The 16,285-nt window shown below is 36.4% G+C and overlaps 1 protein-coding gene across 1 annotated transcript in view; it reads right to left on the minus strand.

The window, feature by feature from the left end:
- Positions 1-16,285, minus strand: part of LOC133533078 (anoctamin-4) — a 66,736-nt gene extending 50,451 nt beyond the window's left edge. The window contains exon 1 of the mRNA XM_061872019.1: positions 15,868-16,285. The gene's annotated coding sequence lies outside the window, so the exon portion shown is untranslated. The remainder of the gene's footprint in view (positions 1-15,867) is intronic.

Consider the following 16,285-nt stretch of genomic DNA (forward strand, 5'->3'; position numbering starts at 1 on the left):
AGGTCTGTTAGGAATAAGAAAAAAAAGTGGCTAAACTGATTCATGAACAGCATAATCGCCCACATTTATGGCAAGTAAAAGTAAGTATTTAACTCTGTCAAAATTACAATGTGCAAAACTACTCTTCTTCTTCCTCGCGTTGTCCCGGCATTTTGCCACGGCTCATGGGAGCCTGGGGTCCGCTTGACAACTAATCCCAAGATTTGGCGTAGGCACTAATTTTTACGAAAGCGACTGCCATCTGGCCTTCCAACCCAGAGGGTAAACTAGGCCTTGTTAGGATTAGTCCGGTTTCCTCACGATGTTTTCCTTCACCGAAAAGCGACTGGTAAATATCAAATGATCTTTAGTACTTAAGTTCCGAAAAACTCATTGGTACGAGCCGGGTTTGAACCCGCGACCTCCGGATTACAAGTCGGACGCTCTTACCGCTAGGCCACCAGCTACTGTCGGATTGATTGAGTTAAATAATTTCTAGTGGTCCAATTAGACCCGACAGAATTTAACCACGCATTCCTGATATCACAAGGAGAAAAAAATATTATATGACTTTTAGCCAAATTCGACAAAAAAACTCTTTTTTTGCCGAAAAAAATAATTGTTTTTTGAGTTTTCTGCACACTATACGTTATTTATTTTACGTGTATATCATTACATCGAATAAGTGACGTTTTTTTTTATTTAGAGATAATAATTGCGAGTTTACATTAAAACTTTAATGTCTGTCTGTAGGTACGTCTAAACCAAGTCACATACTTAGTTGCAAAGTCACAGCCACAGCTAAAAAGGCGTTTTTCATTAAGTTATTACAGAAACAAATTTTCAAAAAAAATTACATTCTCTCTAAAACAAGATCGATTTCAGGACACCTTGTATGACATTTTAGTCCCTGAATGCGGTCTAGAATACACCTTTAAAATCTGGGGTTTAATTGGCCCAGGGTGTATAATCCATGCAGCTTTCTAGCACTAACGATCACGGAGCAAAGCCTCGCACAGACAGACCGACATGGCGAAACTAAAAGGGTTTCTAAGTGACTACGAAACCCTAAAAACTGGATTAAAATTTAATTTGACATTATTGTGTATTGTGGGATTGTAATATATATATATTTTATTAAAATTATTTAGTTAAGTAGTAATAAGGATTATTTAATTTAAGGCGCTATTGTATTAGAGTTTACTTGTAAAGATAGTTGCTGTATTTAATTTAAAAAAAAGTATCTAATTGCACATTCAAGCAATGATGAGCACGACTTTGTACGAACATTGACAGTGAACAGAGATAAGCTACCTGTCTCAGGCTAGTCAGGCTCTACCCATTCAGTAGAATTGTTAAAGACTTATAAGTATACCTTCGTAAACTTACTATTAAAGTTCCATTCTAAATACGTCCGTGACGCACGGCATACGTCATGGCGCTTACTTTTTGATGATGGTATATTTAGCGTGATAATGGTGGAAAGTGGAAATAGGTCGGTATTATCTAGAACAGTCTCTGGAAATGTTGGGCGTTAGTGGTCTGACATGTTTCTGGACAGACATAATGTAAACGTGAGAGTGCGGGTTACTGTCCAATTACATCTTAATGCAGCGTTTATTTTTGATGCGATCCAATGTTAAGCCCAAAGCCTAAATTTATTGACTTTTAAAGTTCTACTAAAGATTTACAAATTTTATTAATCCTTATAAAATAATTCAGCACGCAATGTATCATTACTTTGATTTTAATCAAAACGTCCTAGGCAGCCAAGGCAAAAACGCTATAGCGTCCAGGCAAAAACGCTGGAGCGTCCAGGCAAAAACGCTGGCGCGTCCAGGCAAAAACGCTGGCGCGTCCAGGCAAAAACGCTGGCGCGTCCAGGCAAAAACGCTGGCGCGTCCAGGCAAAAACGCTGGCGCGTTCAGGCAAAAACGCTGGAGCGAGATTTAAAAAGTTACAGGTAAAGACTGGAGGAAAATAGCAAACGACCGAGAGGCATGGAAAAAATTTGGAGGAGGCCTATACTCATTAAAAGGTCCTTAATTAAACTATAATTATCAAATGAATATATACTTACATTCAATTCATATCTTTAAATATTAACATTTTATTCACAATAATAATACACATAATGGATATATACAAAGGATTACTGTAACTAGCTTAAATCTAAAATATGCCCTTGAGGCATTGGACTAAGGATGCTGGCGGCATTTCCTCGTTGTATCCCAAATTGTGCAAGGAAGCCGTCCGCTTTTCGGTCGCCAGTTACGTCAACCAGACGCTTCGCGATTTCTGCAAAAAACTTGTGCGTGCTGGGACCCCATGAACCTAGAGTTTCAACACCAAATGGTAATTACTCTCTACCGAGGCTCTTACATTTATTACTTTTTAAAATTTCGGCGTATTTCGCCGCTCCGCCAGCTTTTACATGAAGTTCGTTGGAGGTCCCACCGGTATAAACACCGGAGGTGCCAGTGTGGCTACGCCGGTAGCATCCCACACTAACATCCGTCCCAAGCTCCGAGGAACTAAGGACACCCCATTAAGCGTCTTGCCATCATCCTTGATAATGCCAGTCGGCTCAAGAAGAGCAGGCATATTGATGGTGGCAAGAGACCGAAAATAAAATAAAATAAAATGTATCCTTCAGAAATGCCCTCAGTATTCTTATATTCTCAGTAAGAACAACTGCGTCATGGCCGCGGCATGCATTTTATATGACATTGTACGTGCGAGAATCGTATATCTATCTTTACAATAGAAAAATATTAATAAATAACGAGAAAGAATAAAAAGAAATCGATTTTGTTAAAAAAAAGATGTAACTATTGCTTAGAACATTTAGACTGGGGACGCCATGTCTGTAATTTTCTGTACAAAACACATTTCCAAAATTTCGTCTTATAACAAATGTACTTTTTATAATTTAAAATACTGCGTAAATTTAAGTAAAAAATCAGAAAATAGATTAGTTTTTCTATCGAAATAATATAGGGGAACAAATAGATTTTGTCTAATTGCTGCATGCTACACTAGGCATTTAAGGGTTAAATACTTTAAATTGGTGTGATAGTATCCGAAAAGTTTTAAAATCCAGCCAGACAATAAAACGAAAGCCTTTAGAAATGCCTTCAGTCATGGGCATGCATTTTATATGACATCGTGCGGGAATTGTATATGACTGGAGTTCATTCACAGAATGCTAGTTCATTTACATCGGAACTGGGTCAATACAAACACCGTAGGAATTCTAGGATATAAACATAAATCCAAAAAACTATAGTAACTATGCACGGTGTTTATACACCGTGGACAAAAATTTTTTTTTGGCGAATTTGGCCAAAACTCATATAACATTTTTTGCTCTTTATGACCTCAGGAATGCGTGGTTAAAATCTGTCGGGTTTAATTGGCCCACGGTGTATAGGAAACACAATCAGGTTGCGTTGTTTCATCACAGATTTCCTATGGCCACCTCCTGTCTCCATCATCAGATCAGCTCGATGGTACCATAATATTGCATTGTCACCCGACTTACATATGTATGCAAATTTTAAGCTCAATCGGAAATTGGGAACTGGGTCAAATTTAGCTTCCATGATTTGACTCACTCTAACTAAAAAAAAAAACCGGCCACGAGCATGTCGGGCCACGTTCAGTGTAGGGTTCCGTAGTTACTCTTCCGTCACAATAAGCTAAACTGGAGCTTAAAGTATAGTAAATTGTTAACCAAGGCATGAAACGGTACCTTTCACCCGAGTCAAACATATAGGCAAATTTGCATAATCAGTACCTAATTAAAGTAAGTCTTTTTACTATGAAGGGAAAACTTTTTGCGATAACTGAAAAACAGCTAAACTGATAATATCCGCTATAGTTTTTATTTAATGTCTTTCTTAAGCTCTACTTCCACGATTTTTTTCATATTTTTTGGACCTATGGTTTAAAAGTTACAGGGGGGGACACATTTTTTTTTTCTTCCGGAGCGATTATCTCCGAATATATTCACTTTATCAAAAAATGTTTGTTGAAAACCCCTATTAGTTTTGAAAGACCTTACCAACGATACCCCACACTCTAGGGTTGAAGCGAAAAAAAAATTCACCCCCACTTTACGTGTAGGGGAGGTACCCTAAAAAAAATTAAATTTTTAGATTTTATTGTACGACTTTGTCGGCTTTATTGATTTATATATCCATGCCAAATTTCAGCATTCTAGCACTAACGACCACGGAGCAAAGCCTCGGACAGACAGACAGACAGACAGACGGACATGGCGAAACTATAAGGGTTCCTAGTTGACTACGGAACCCTAAAAACGGGCAAGTGCGAGTCGGACTCGCGCACGTAGGGTTCCGTACCATTATTTATAAATTAGGGTGTGGTATGGGAGCCCCCCTTAAATATTGATTTTATTCTGTTTTTAGTATTTGTTCTTATAGCGGCAACAGAAGTACATCATCTGTGAAAATTTCAACTGTCTAGCTATCACGGTTCATGAGATACAGCCTGGTGACAGACGGACGGACGGACGGACAGCGAAGTCTCAGTAATAGGGTCCCGTTTGACTCTTTGGGTCCGGAACCCTAAAAAACCGGACAAGTGCGAATGGGACTCGCCCACCGAGGGTTCCGTACTTTTTAGTATTTGTTGTTATAGCGGCAACAGAAATACATCATCTATGAAAATTTCATCTGTCTAGCTATCACGGTTCATGAGATACAGCCTGGTGACAGATGGACGGACGGACAGACGGACAGCGGAGTCTTAGTAATAGGGTCCCGTTTTACTCTTTGGGTATGGAACCCTAACTAGGTAAAGTCAGACAAAGCTAAGTTGGCAGCGATTTTGATAACCCAGCTTGTGCAAGTGTTAAGTAAACGTCATATTTTCATAGAAGTTTGACGTTTAAAATAACACTTGCACTGTCTGAGCTGTCAAAATCGCTGTCAACTTATCTTGGTCTGACTTTACCTAACTTACTAACAAGCAAGTTAAATAAAAGCTGGTAAAAATTACCCCACAGGAATTTTGCCGTGACTGCCGCGAACGATTCAACTGAGGGCCTACTGCGAATCACGTTCGACGTGTTGCCTCTCTGTCGCACTTGTAAATTCGTACGTAAGTATGACAGGAAGGCAACACGTCGAAAGCTTGACAACGTTAAATATTGTGACGCCGTGCAGGAGGTTTGACAAAACAAATTTAGTTACCAATCATCACTTTTTTAATAGGGGCAATTGTGTATCGGCCATCTCTCGAAAAGATGCCGCCATGCCTTTGGCCTATGTTCAGTAGATGGCGCCACTTTTTGATATTTAACAAATTTAATACGTATAAGTTAAAGAATAAGTATCAAAGTAAAATGGCGTTCTAAAAGTTTAAATTATGTGTCGAAAGATGATATTAAATTTACTGTGGCTACAAAGTATGTGTATTTCAAATTCTCTTTGTTCGGCTCAGCATTCCTACGGGCAATTATTAGGGTTGGCACAACTTCACATCCCTTTGCGTGCACGACCACAGATAAGATAATGACTTGAATTTTGACAACCCTAAATAGCCGAAATGGCTCCTCTACACGATGTCCCAGCGCTGGATTAGCGAGATGGTCGTGCAATGGTTGAGTGTACGCACTATGGAATGGGCCACGTGTAGATGCGTACGCACAATCGTTGGCCCACCTTTGATGTGCGGACAAAACACCGATATCATGGCCATCCCGCCGTGCCCCGCCCTCTCTACACGCTGGCCCATCTTAGTGGGCCAGTCTAATGGCCTATTGTGTAGAGGAGCCAAAAGGGATAGTGTTTACTAGTACTATTTGATACTTAATCTGTGGCGCTTTCTAGATATAACAACCAAGGAATGCAAAAGACAATCGACGTCGATCTGTGTTGTTTCTGATCGACAATAAACTGTGTTTGTAAATCGATTCTATTTACGCATGAAACAATCGTTCCGGAATTATGTGCTAAGATTTATTCTTGTTTTAAAATACCAAACATGTTATTCTTCTAGGCAGAACATTCTAGAGTCCGTCTAATCTATAGTTTCGCAAGCCATATCCGTCAGTAGAAAAAAAGTGTTTGGCAAAAATTTAATTTTTGGTACAAGCTTTTATCGCTGACTGTACTTTACTTTTAACAGGCAACTAATACTCATCGAGACAATTTTAAAAACCTTAACCAAAATTAGGTTGCGTTGTTTTATCACAGAGTTCCTATGGCCACCTCCTGTCTCCATCATCAGATCATCTCGATGGTACCATAATATTGCATTATCACCCGACTTACATATCTACGTATGTACATTTTCAGCTTCATCAAAACCGGGAAGTGGGTAGAATTTAACTTGCAAGATTTGACCCATACAGACATAGTTATTTTACATTGCAAGTTAACTAAAAGCTTGTAAAAACGGCTAATTTGAAAAATATAGACGCGAAGGATAATGATATTATAAAATTATAGATACTCAATAGTCATACTTAGGAGCATAAAATACTTCCATATTTATTTAATTACCTCCGAAAGATTCTGTTTTAGTTGATATTTTTTTTGATACCATTTATCTTTGTTACACTCGTTGTTGAACATAAGCTTGTCTCTTTCTCTTGTGGTGTGCTCTCTCGCTTCCCTAGGTGCGACTAGAGAACATTCTGTACAATTGTAAATGCTTTATAGAGCGCGGGCCAGGAGCCAATATCGTCAGTCATCGCTTCCCGGCTGATACTTTGTCAGATGATAGTTTAGATGCTGTTAAATAAAAAAAGAAACGTCTGCTGGTTGTATCGCGGTGGAAAGACCGTCAGCTGTAAAATGAACATGTAAAAAATATGCGCCTTACCGCTTTATGTCCGCAAAGTAAGCGTAATCGCTTACCATCAGGTGATCCGTCTGCTCGTTTGCCTCTACCATAAAAAAAATTGCGTAATCCGTTTAAAAATTTGAAATGACTGATGGAATGCTACACGCAAAGTTTTATGATTTTGTTATACTATTATAAAAAGGTAAATTTATTATTTTTTACATCATTTTTCAGCGACCAGCTGACGTTCTTACCATGATACAACCGGCTGACGATTTTTTAAATGAACAATAGCATCTGAACTATTATTTGACAAACTATCAAATGGGAGGCGATGACAAAATTTGTTTTACGTGTTTCGGTAGCTGCCATTCCTCAACCCACCAACGGAGCAGCAACTGACGTTCACGAAGGTTCATCATACATAGCCGTTAACCACTATACGAGTTTTCGCTCGGCAGGCGATTAATAATAAATTACAGTATAATTCTGCCGAAAATAAAATTGCACGCAGGCAGGCGTTCGGTATTTTATCCCAAAGTCCATCGCTTTAGACCATCGCTTTCACTCAATAGCCCAGTTAATTTTAGATTCCATCCTTACATTTCATTAAATTGTTTCTACTCCGTTAAGGAGTATCTGAACATGTAAATAATTTTAATGCTGTCGATAGTCCTAAAATTTGCATGTCAAATGGCTGAATATTGTTACTCACTATTTAGAAGGACACCTTCGTACATAAATATTCTTGCGAATACATTCTCGTTACGTGTTGGCTTCAACTCCGCGCACTCCACCCAAAGGTCCGGAACATCATTTAATGTGTTTTTTTTTTAATCCTGTAATTTTATGGGTGCATTACTGAGCTTAAATTAAGTTACTTTCTCAAAGACACTGGTATTTCTACTTCACTCCATTACGGAGATAATAAAAAAAATATTTTTATCTCATAAGGCTCCTATGGCCGTGTACACTTGCCTTAGGGCTTGTTTAAATATTGATTAGTGTTTAGGATCTATACGCAAGTACTATCTTGGATGAAAGATGTTCGAAATGATATTAAAAATAAAATGATAAATGTGAAATGATTTCATTTCATTTCATTTATTTATTGCAGTCATGATATTGATATGACAAAGTTTTAAACTGGTTGATTACGTTGAATGCATGCCCATATTACAACAACGCTATATGCAGCATTACTTTTTATTTATTTAATATTTACTTTTTACATTATTTAATTACTTTTTACAAAAAAAAGTAAACAAAACATAACTATTGGATTCCTTTTCCTTAAATGTACTTAGCCATTATTTATCGAATTGCATGTTCACAAACGTGCAGTTCAGTAAATCAGCCAAGATAATCAGCAATCTAAAGTGTGTAAGTAATTTAATTTAATTTATGTAATTTATTGTGCGGAAGGTAACATAACATAGGTTGTAAGTTGATACTAACAAATATGGACTGTATTAATTGTAGACAATAAAAAAAAATATATTCTTAGAAGGATAAATAATTTTTATTTTATTCTTATTTTATTTTTATTTATTTTATTTATTTATTATACTTACCCTGAAGTTAACGGAGTTAAAAAACACGGTATATATGAATTTATGAATGATTCTTAAATAATTTGGCATGCAAATATACAATTATATAAAACATATAACCCTCCTACTACTTTCCTGCCTTTATGCCTCTTAACATCCTATTTTACATGATACTTTTGCTGCCGACTGCACAGTATCAGCTGTTTGTGATATGACAACTCTCTATTATCATTACGTAACAATTTCGTGTTCAGCCAAGCTTGACAGGTCGTCGCAAAAAATATAATGGTGGTCGTGACACAGCGGTAAAATGCGACACTCTGATAGTGATAAGTGGAATTGTAAATAGCAGTTAGGTGCATAATCGAAAAAGAACTACTGTTAGCTCCTCATCATTCGACCAATCATTATGTTTATTGTTTATTTATTCAGTTTACAATCGTACCTTAACAGCTAAAGCCACAGCGGCACAAATTGGGAGACAGTAATACTTATACATTGAGTACAAAAGTATCTACATAATCACATTATATAATACTACTTACAGGGTTCAAATCCTGGTAAGGTCATTTATTCGTGTGATGAGCATGGATATTTGTTCCTGAGTCATGGATGTTTTCTATGTATTTAAGTATTTATACATATTTATATATTATATATATCGTTGTCTAAAGTACCCTCAACACAAGCCTTATTGAGCTTACTGTGGGACTTAATCAATTTGTGTAATAATGTCCTATAATATTTATGTTATTTATTATTTATTTATTACAGGCATCTCTCGCTCTATCACTCTCTTACACTCAGTCATCAGTCGTCCGATTGCACTCACAAACAAGTCACACTCCGGGTGTGCCTCGAGCACGAAGTTGAGTAGTACAATCCTTAATATGTTCTTTGGTGGTTCTTGTCTGTTTGATTTAATTTCTTGTCTTTTAATCAGGGGCGTAGCTACCGCCGTATCTGCCGTATCAATTATACGGGGCCCTCGGGCTACGGGGGCCCCCAACGTGCATTTTTGAGAGAAATCTCCTTCCTAAGGGCCCTAAAACAAATTTTTATACGGGGCCCCGCCAAGGCACGCTACGCCACTGCTTTTAATTATTTATTATTTAGATTAATTAGATATATAATGTATGTATATATATATGTATTTATTTTATTAGTATGTAGGTATGTATTATATTGTTTGCGTCTTCATTTTGTTGAATTATATGTATATCGGCACTACCCGTTCAATGTTGTAAGTTCATAGTTTCCTGCTACCCAAAGGTTGTCTGGAAGAGATCACTTCTTAGCGATAAGACCGCCTGTTGTTACCTAACTTTTACGTGTTTTTTCATTTCCTGTCTATTTTAACTGTATGGTGCACAATAAAGAATATTTACTTACTTACTTACTTAATTATTTATTATTCACGTCTTGGAGATCTTTTACATCTCTAAGAATAATTTAATGATGTTTTTTTTAATTATAGTTTATCTCTGACACTTAGAGGCCTTTACATTTCTGAAGAATTTACGTAATGGTTGTATTTTTTTATTATAGTTTTTCGTGTAATTCGACATTTAGAAACTATATACATCTCTAATAAGTATCTAATTTTTCATTGATTCCATATTTGTAATTGTATTTTGTTATTTTTAATAATAAAAATAATAATTCAGCCTATATACGTCCCACTGCTGGGCAGAGGCCTCCTCTCATGCACGAGAGGGCTTGGGCTATAGTTCCCACGTTAGCCCAATGCGGATTGGGGACTTGTTATTTTTATTATTTGTAAAAAAATTGTCATGTAAAAGTGCCCCTGTGGCCTATTTGCTGAATAAATGTTTGATGTTGATGTTAATGCCTGGACACTACCACAAAAAGAGGAAAGACAGCTTCTGGTAGCGGGACATCAATACACAGAAACATGAATAATATTCCAATTCTATTTAATCTAATGTTTTATGACGACCGGTTTGGCCTAGTGGGTAGTGACCCTGCCTACGAAGTTGATGGTCCCGGGTTCAAATCCTGGTAAGGGCATTTATTCGTGTGATGAGCGTGGGTATTTGTTCCTGAGTCATGGGTGTTTTCTATGTATTTAAGTATTTATAAATATTTATATATTATATATATCGTTGTCTAAGTACCCTCAACACAAGCCTTATTGAGCTTACTGTGGGCCTTAGTCAAATTGTGTAATAATGTCCTATAATATTTATTTATTTACATAATATATATACTTATACAGTATTACTTTAATCTAATAATGCCCGCAAAACTATAGTTACGAATCTCAGTAAAAGCTTTTATGTGTGATAAGTGATAAGCGCTGAATATCAGTTTTATCTATGTATAGGTTTATCGCAGGTTTATCGTCGTTTATTTAGTACTAACAATAAAACATTAATTGAGCGTAGTCTGGAAATAGGTCGATTTGTTTAAGATTGTCACATACTTAATATTAATTTGTTTCTAAACTATATGCCACATTTGGTGTCATCCATTAATTACATCACACGTTTAGGGGGAGGGAGGGGGTCAAGAAAATGTGACATGTTGTGACAAGGGGGAAGGGGGGTGTTACAAACTTTGTGACGTCACTTTAACTTCATCAGTATTTTTTACAAAAAAAAACGCAGTACGGTTAAATAACGAGTTTTTGGAACGATAATCGTTTTATGCGATTAATTTTTTTTCCTAGTCGTTTTGTGTTATAATTACTAATAATTCTTTTGTCAAAAATATTTTGATAAAATATTAATAGGGTACCTAATTCGCTTCGACGATTTTGGTGAAAAAAATAATTAAGAAAAATGTGACGTCACACCAGGGGGGGAGGGGTTTGCCAAATGTGACCAAGTGTGACAAGGAGGGGGGGACGGGTCAAAAAACCTAAAAATTCGTGTGATGTAATTAATGGACGACCCCTTTATACGATTATACCTATGTAGAGTAGCATGCTAAACTTATAATTTGAAACAAGAGTAAATAAAGTCATATTTTCCTTATACTAATTGAGGAAACAAACAGATGATTTCGCATTTAATTTTAGAACTAATGATATAATTATTAATACGTAAGTCCCATCTTTTTAAATTCTATGGTACCCGGACCTACCTACCTGAAATATATTTATACCTAATTAAAACAAAAAAAAATATTACTTTGCTAATCCGCGAAAAGATAGCTAGTCAATCAGCGCTAACCCGTTATGCTTACTTGCGTATTTTTATATGAAATTAATTTTCCTACCCTCCCACCGCAAAAATAAATACGCAAATATTTATATTTATTTGCGTATTTATTTTTACGGTGGCAGGGTGGGAACATTAATTGCATGTAATAATACGCAAGTAAGTATAACGGGTTAGCATTAGCACTGATTGACTAGCACGTTATCTTTACGCGCAAAGTAATATTTTTTGTTTTAATTAATATGGATTTCCGCAAAGTAACGCCTTATGCTATTCATTATTTATACCATTTTTTTTTATAAACAGGATAATTCTTAAATATAACCTACTCGTAAAAGTAACGTTCTAATTTTTATCAAAAACAGTTTCAGCAAACTAAACATTGTCTAGGGAAGATATAGACACAATATTTTATCGACTGTTTATCGATATCACAGAAATTGGCAGATAGCCAAATTTCTTAGGTAGGTGTTTATCATTAGAATTACGATAGATAAGATGGACTACGTCCAAAAGAGAGGTATGGGCAATGTGAGTGTTATCTCGCTTTGTGTGGTAGGGTGTGCGCAGCGGATGTCATTCCAGATCTAGAGCAGAGCCCAACTAGGAAAGTACCTCCACCTTACAGAAAACCACAACCAAATAACATTAGACCCTACTCATAGTGTGGTGTTCCTGCCGAAGAGTAAGGTTGCCAGAGCTCAACGAGGGTGCGGAGTGTTAGAGTCGGCAACGCGCATGTAAGTCTTACGGCGGACGGCTGTTTACCATCAGGCGGGCCATATGCTTGTTTTCCACCGACGTAGTATAAAAAAGAGAATGGAGTTCTTGAATTATTTAGGTTTTCGGGTAGTGTTGTTACTGCCAAAATTTACGGTATCCATGCGCGTTGCCGACCCTATCACTCCGCACCCTCGTTGAGGTCTGACAACCTTACTCACCGGCAGGAACACAACACTATAAGTAGGGTCTAGTGTTATTTGGCAGCAGTTTTCTGTAAGGTCGAGGTACTTCCCCAGTTGGGCTCTGCTCTAGATCTGGAATGACATCCGCTGGCTGTGCCCTACCACACTAAGCGAGATGACATTCACATTGCCTATATCTCTCTTTTGGACGTAGTTTAAGGACATACCCGGGTCCACAATAGTTTACTGTGACGTTTTTTTATTCAGTAGGTATCTATTTTTAGAAAAGGAGGTAGTTAAGGTAATAGTAATAGGCAGTACCTATAAATATAAAATGTATGGCCAGTAATTGAATGGCATTTTCTAAAGTGGCTAGTTGCTAACGATTTGTCGACAATTTTCTCGAATTTAAATTATGTTATTGGCGTAGATAGTTCACGTGAAAAGTCGTTAATGTTTTAAAGTCGATAAATAAATTGTTTATGACAATGTCTCTATCATTCCTCCATATAAGTGCGAGAGAGGCGTTTCGTTCGCTAGGGCGCAAACGATTGTCATCTTAGCTGCATAAAGAAAAAGATAGTTTATTTTTCAAGTAGGCATATTACAATGCGCTTATGAACGTAAATAAAGCTGCGCCGGCTCTAGAAGATTTAAATCCCTCCTCAACTGTAGGAGGGTATCCCAATATCGGACCGGTAAGAAACTCGGCGGGACAAATCTTTACAAAACATCTTATAACGTTAGTAGTAATGCATTAGAGAGAAACAAATACATTTAAAGTTAATATGGAATTTAAAAAAAAATATTATAGAAATCCTCCAGTTCCTTATGGAAGCGTAAATAAAATTGTGCTATAAACGAAATTTTTCACATAACATTTTTGAGCATAATGTTATTGAGCATTTTGTGTAAATTATTTCTATTCAGTAATATCCGAAACAGATAGTACACCAGGTAAATCAATACACTATTAACAAATTACTGTATGGCGTGACTATCGCATATGTTAGGAATCGTTTTATAGATAGGTATAAAACTATTTGAAAGTTCACATTTGTACATGAAAGTCTGAAATATTGCATATTTCAATGTTTGTGACTTGGAGCACGATTCAGATTAAACAATTTGTTACGGGTTTGATCTTGTTTTGACACGACCTTGCAGATTGGTCACGCATTTTGGTGCATATTTGCATGAACTAATTTCATTCGTATTTTTTATTTTTATTTTAGAATGTATATTGTGCTAATGTATCACAACTATTTATAATGTAATTTGTCGCCACGAATCTAGTGTCGATACAAACCCGATAGGGTTTCACGGCGCCTTTCTGTTACTCTAAATGTATTATTTTAATATAGAATAAAAAAAAACAAATTAGGTGAAAGTCGTCAATCACCAAGTCGATCATATTACTTATAGTATTTTATATGACTACTACATAATGAAAGGCATTAAAATACGAGTGTGGGTTTATGAAACGAATGAAATGAGTTTTATAAGAGGATCACACGAGTATTTTAATGCCTAATTATGTACAGTTACATATAATGCTTTATTTACATCATTATCGTAAGCTTCAACAAAAAATTGTAATTTTATACTTACAAACTAATTAAACGTCAGAATGGCGGTAATGCAAACTTTTTCGCATACGTCACGCATCCGTTGTTTTTTTTTTAATTCAATTGTTTCTCGGAAACTATTAGCGAACCCGTCTTCTACCTTTCAAGATTTTATTTTCCTACTTTTATACAATACGAAATGATAAGCAAGTGTGTCTGTAGGTACCCGTTTTTTCGTAGTCCAGTCAAAAGTTCACGTAACTACGTTCGATTTTTTTTCATGTATTTTTTTGTAATTTTACATTATTTATCGATAGTATAGCGAGGCCGAATATGGATACACGGCCGGCAACCTCGTTTCTTACAGAGATTTCTTTTCTCAAACTAGCAATGAAATAAAAATAAAATAGTCAATTTGTTTTATTCGTAGGTTTATAATTATGTATAGCTAAAATCAAATTACGAATCTATTATTATTTGATGGTTTAATGCCATTGTCAGAATTTGACGTTAAAAACAAAAGAAGGTTACCTAACAGGTCTAAGTGTGTATTGTAAGGCTGTAGGAAATTCCTTTACGTATCATCTTCACTCATCGCATCGGATCCGTATCATTTCCGGACCTAATTTGAAGTAAGTCATGTCAACATTTCATTACAAGTTTGAGAAAAATAAATTATAGCGAGCATAAATTTTACATACAAAACCTGTACTCGGTCTATTTTCTTTGTATGACAATTAAATGAAAACTAGTGTGACCAATCGGTGGTGGTTTAGCGGTAAAAGCTTGCGCCTTGCAATCCGGAGGTCGCGGGTTTAAACCCCGACTCATACCAATGAGTTTTTCAGAAATTATGTATGAAATATCATTTGATATTTACGTCGCTTTTCCGTGAAGAAAAACATCGTGAGGAAACCGGACTAATCCCGATAAGGCCTAGTTTACTCTCTGGGTTGGAAGGTCAGATGGCAGTCGCTATCGTAAAAGTAGTGCCTACGCCGATTCTTGGGATTAATAACAGTTTTGAATTATTCATGGTTAGTTTTACTAGACTTAAATCGACCGAAATATTTTTTTTTTATGGTAGAGGAGGCAAACGAGCAGACGGATCACCTGATGGTAAGCGATTACCGCCGCCCATGGACACCTGCAACACCAGAGGTGTTGTAAGTGCGTTGCCGGCCTTTAAGATGGGAGTACGCTCTTTTCTTGAAGGCTTGGCTTTTTTTTTTTTTTTGGTTGTCTTGGCTTTTTTTGAGTTCTTGGGATTAGTTGCCAAGCGGGCCCCAGGATTTCGTAAGCCGTGTCAAAATGCCGGGACAACGCGTGGAAAAAGAAGAAAACCACTGTGATTCATAAAAATTGCGCATTATCTATGCACATTTTAATATTTCCAGCTGTCCAAACAATTGCAACTAAACGAAAACAATACCGTGTAAAATTGCCATGGAACCGCATCAAATTATAATAACTCGTTAAAATGGTGTTTATAAACGGAAATATATGTCAAATAATATCGAAAAAGTGGCGGTAAACTCCAGTTCCGGAGGTCAGAACCACCCTGGACCACTAAGGGTCCCCATAACGGGTACCCGTCCCAATTTCTCAAGTATATGCAATCTTAGAAATACTACACGTCTTTTACCAACTCTACAACACAAATCAAAATAGTATAACAAATATTTTATTTATTCCCAAAATTTGTAAAATGGTCTTGCGAAAAAAAAAACCCTCATTAAATAAAAATTACGACAAAATTCACTTGTCTGGTAAATAAACCTGGATTTTAAACAATAAACAAAAAAAAAAAATTGAACGACAAACGTGAATTCCTAAATGTGTCTCTAATTTTAATACATACCTATTTACACCATATCACTGCACTACACTTTTTAAAACATCCTTGTGTGTGCACTCGCGATTTTCCCGCGTTTTCGTGACGCGCGCCACCGGTGGCGTTCGGATTTCAAATAAACTATCTAAGATGGCGGCCGATGACAGAAAAGCGCTAGAGGTGGGGTCAGTTCTGAAAAATATATCGATGCTTTTCAGCTCGTAATAACTTTTTGTAACATATTATTTACTGTTGAAACGAATGGCTGCGTGTTAAATTGATTGTGTGAAAATCGGTATGGATAATGCGTACCTGAGCCCTGAGTATGATTTGGATTACTTTCGAAACGTTAAATGCCGTGTTCTTCCAGACATTTAGTAACATATAGGTAACTAATAGGTTTTGATAATTATATTAAATATTACAATACCTATGCTAATTTAAA

The sequence above is a fragment of the Cydia pomonella genome, chromosome 28, assembly GCF_033807575.1.
Source record: "Cydia pomonella isolate Wapato2018A chromosome 28, ilCydPomo1, whole genome shotgun sequence".
Lineage (NCBI taxonomy): Eukaryota > Metazoa > Arthropoda > Insecta > Lepidoptera > Tortricidae > Cydia > Cydia pomonella.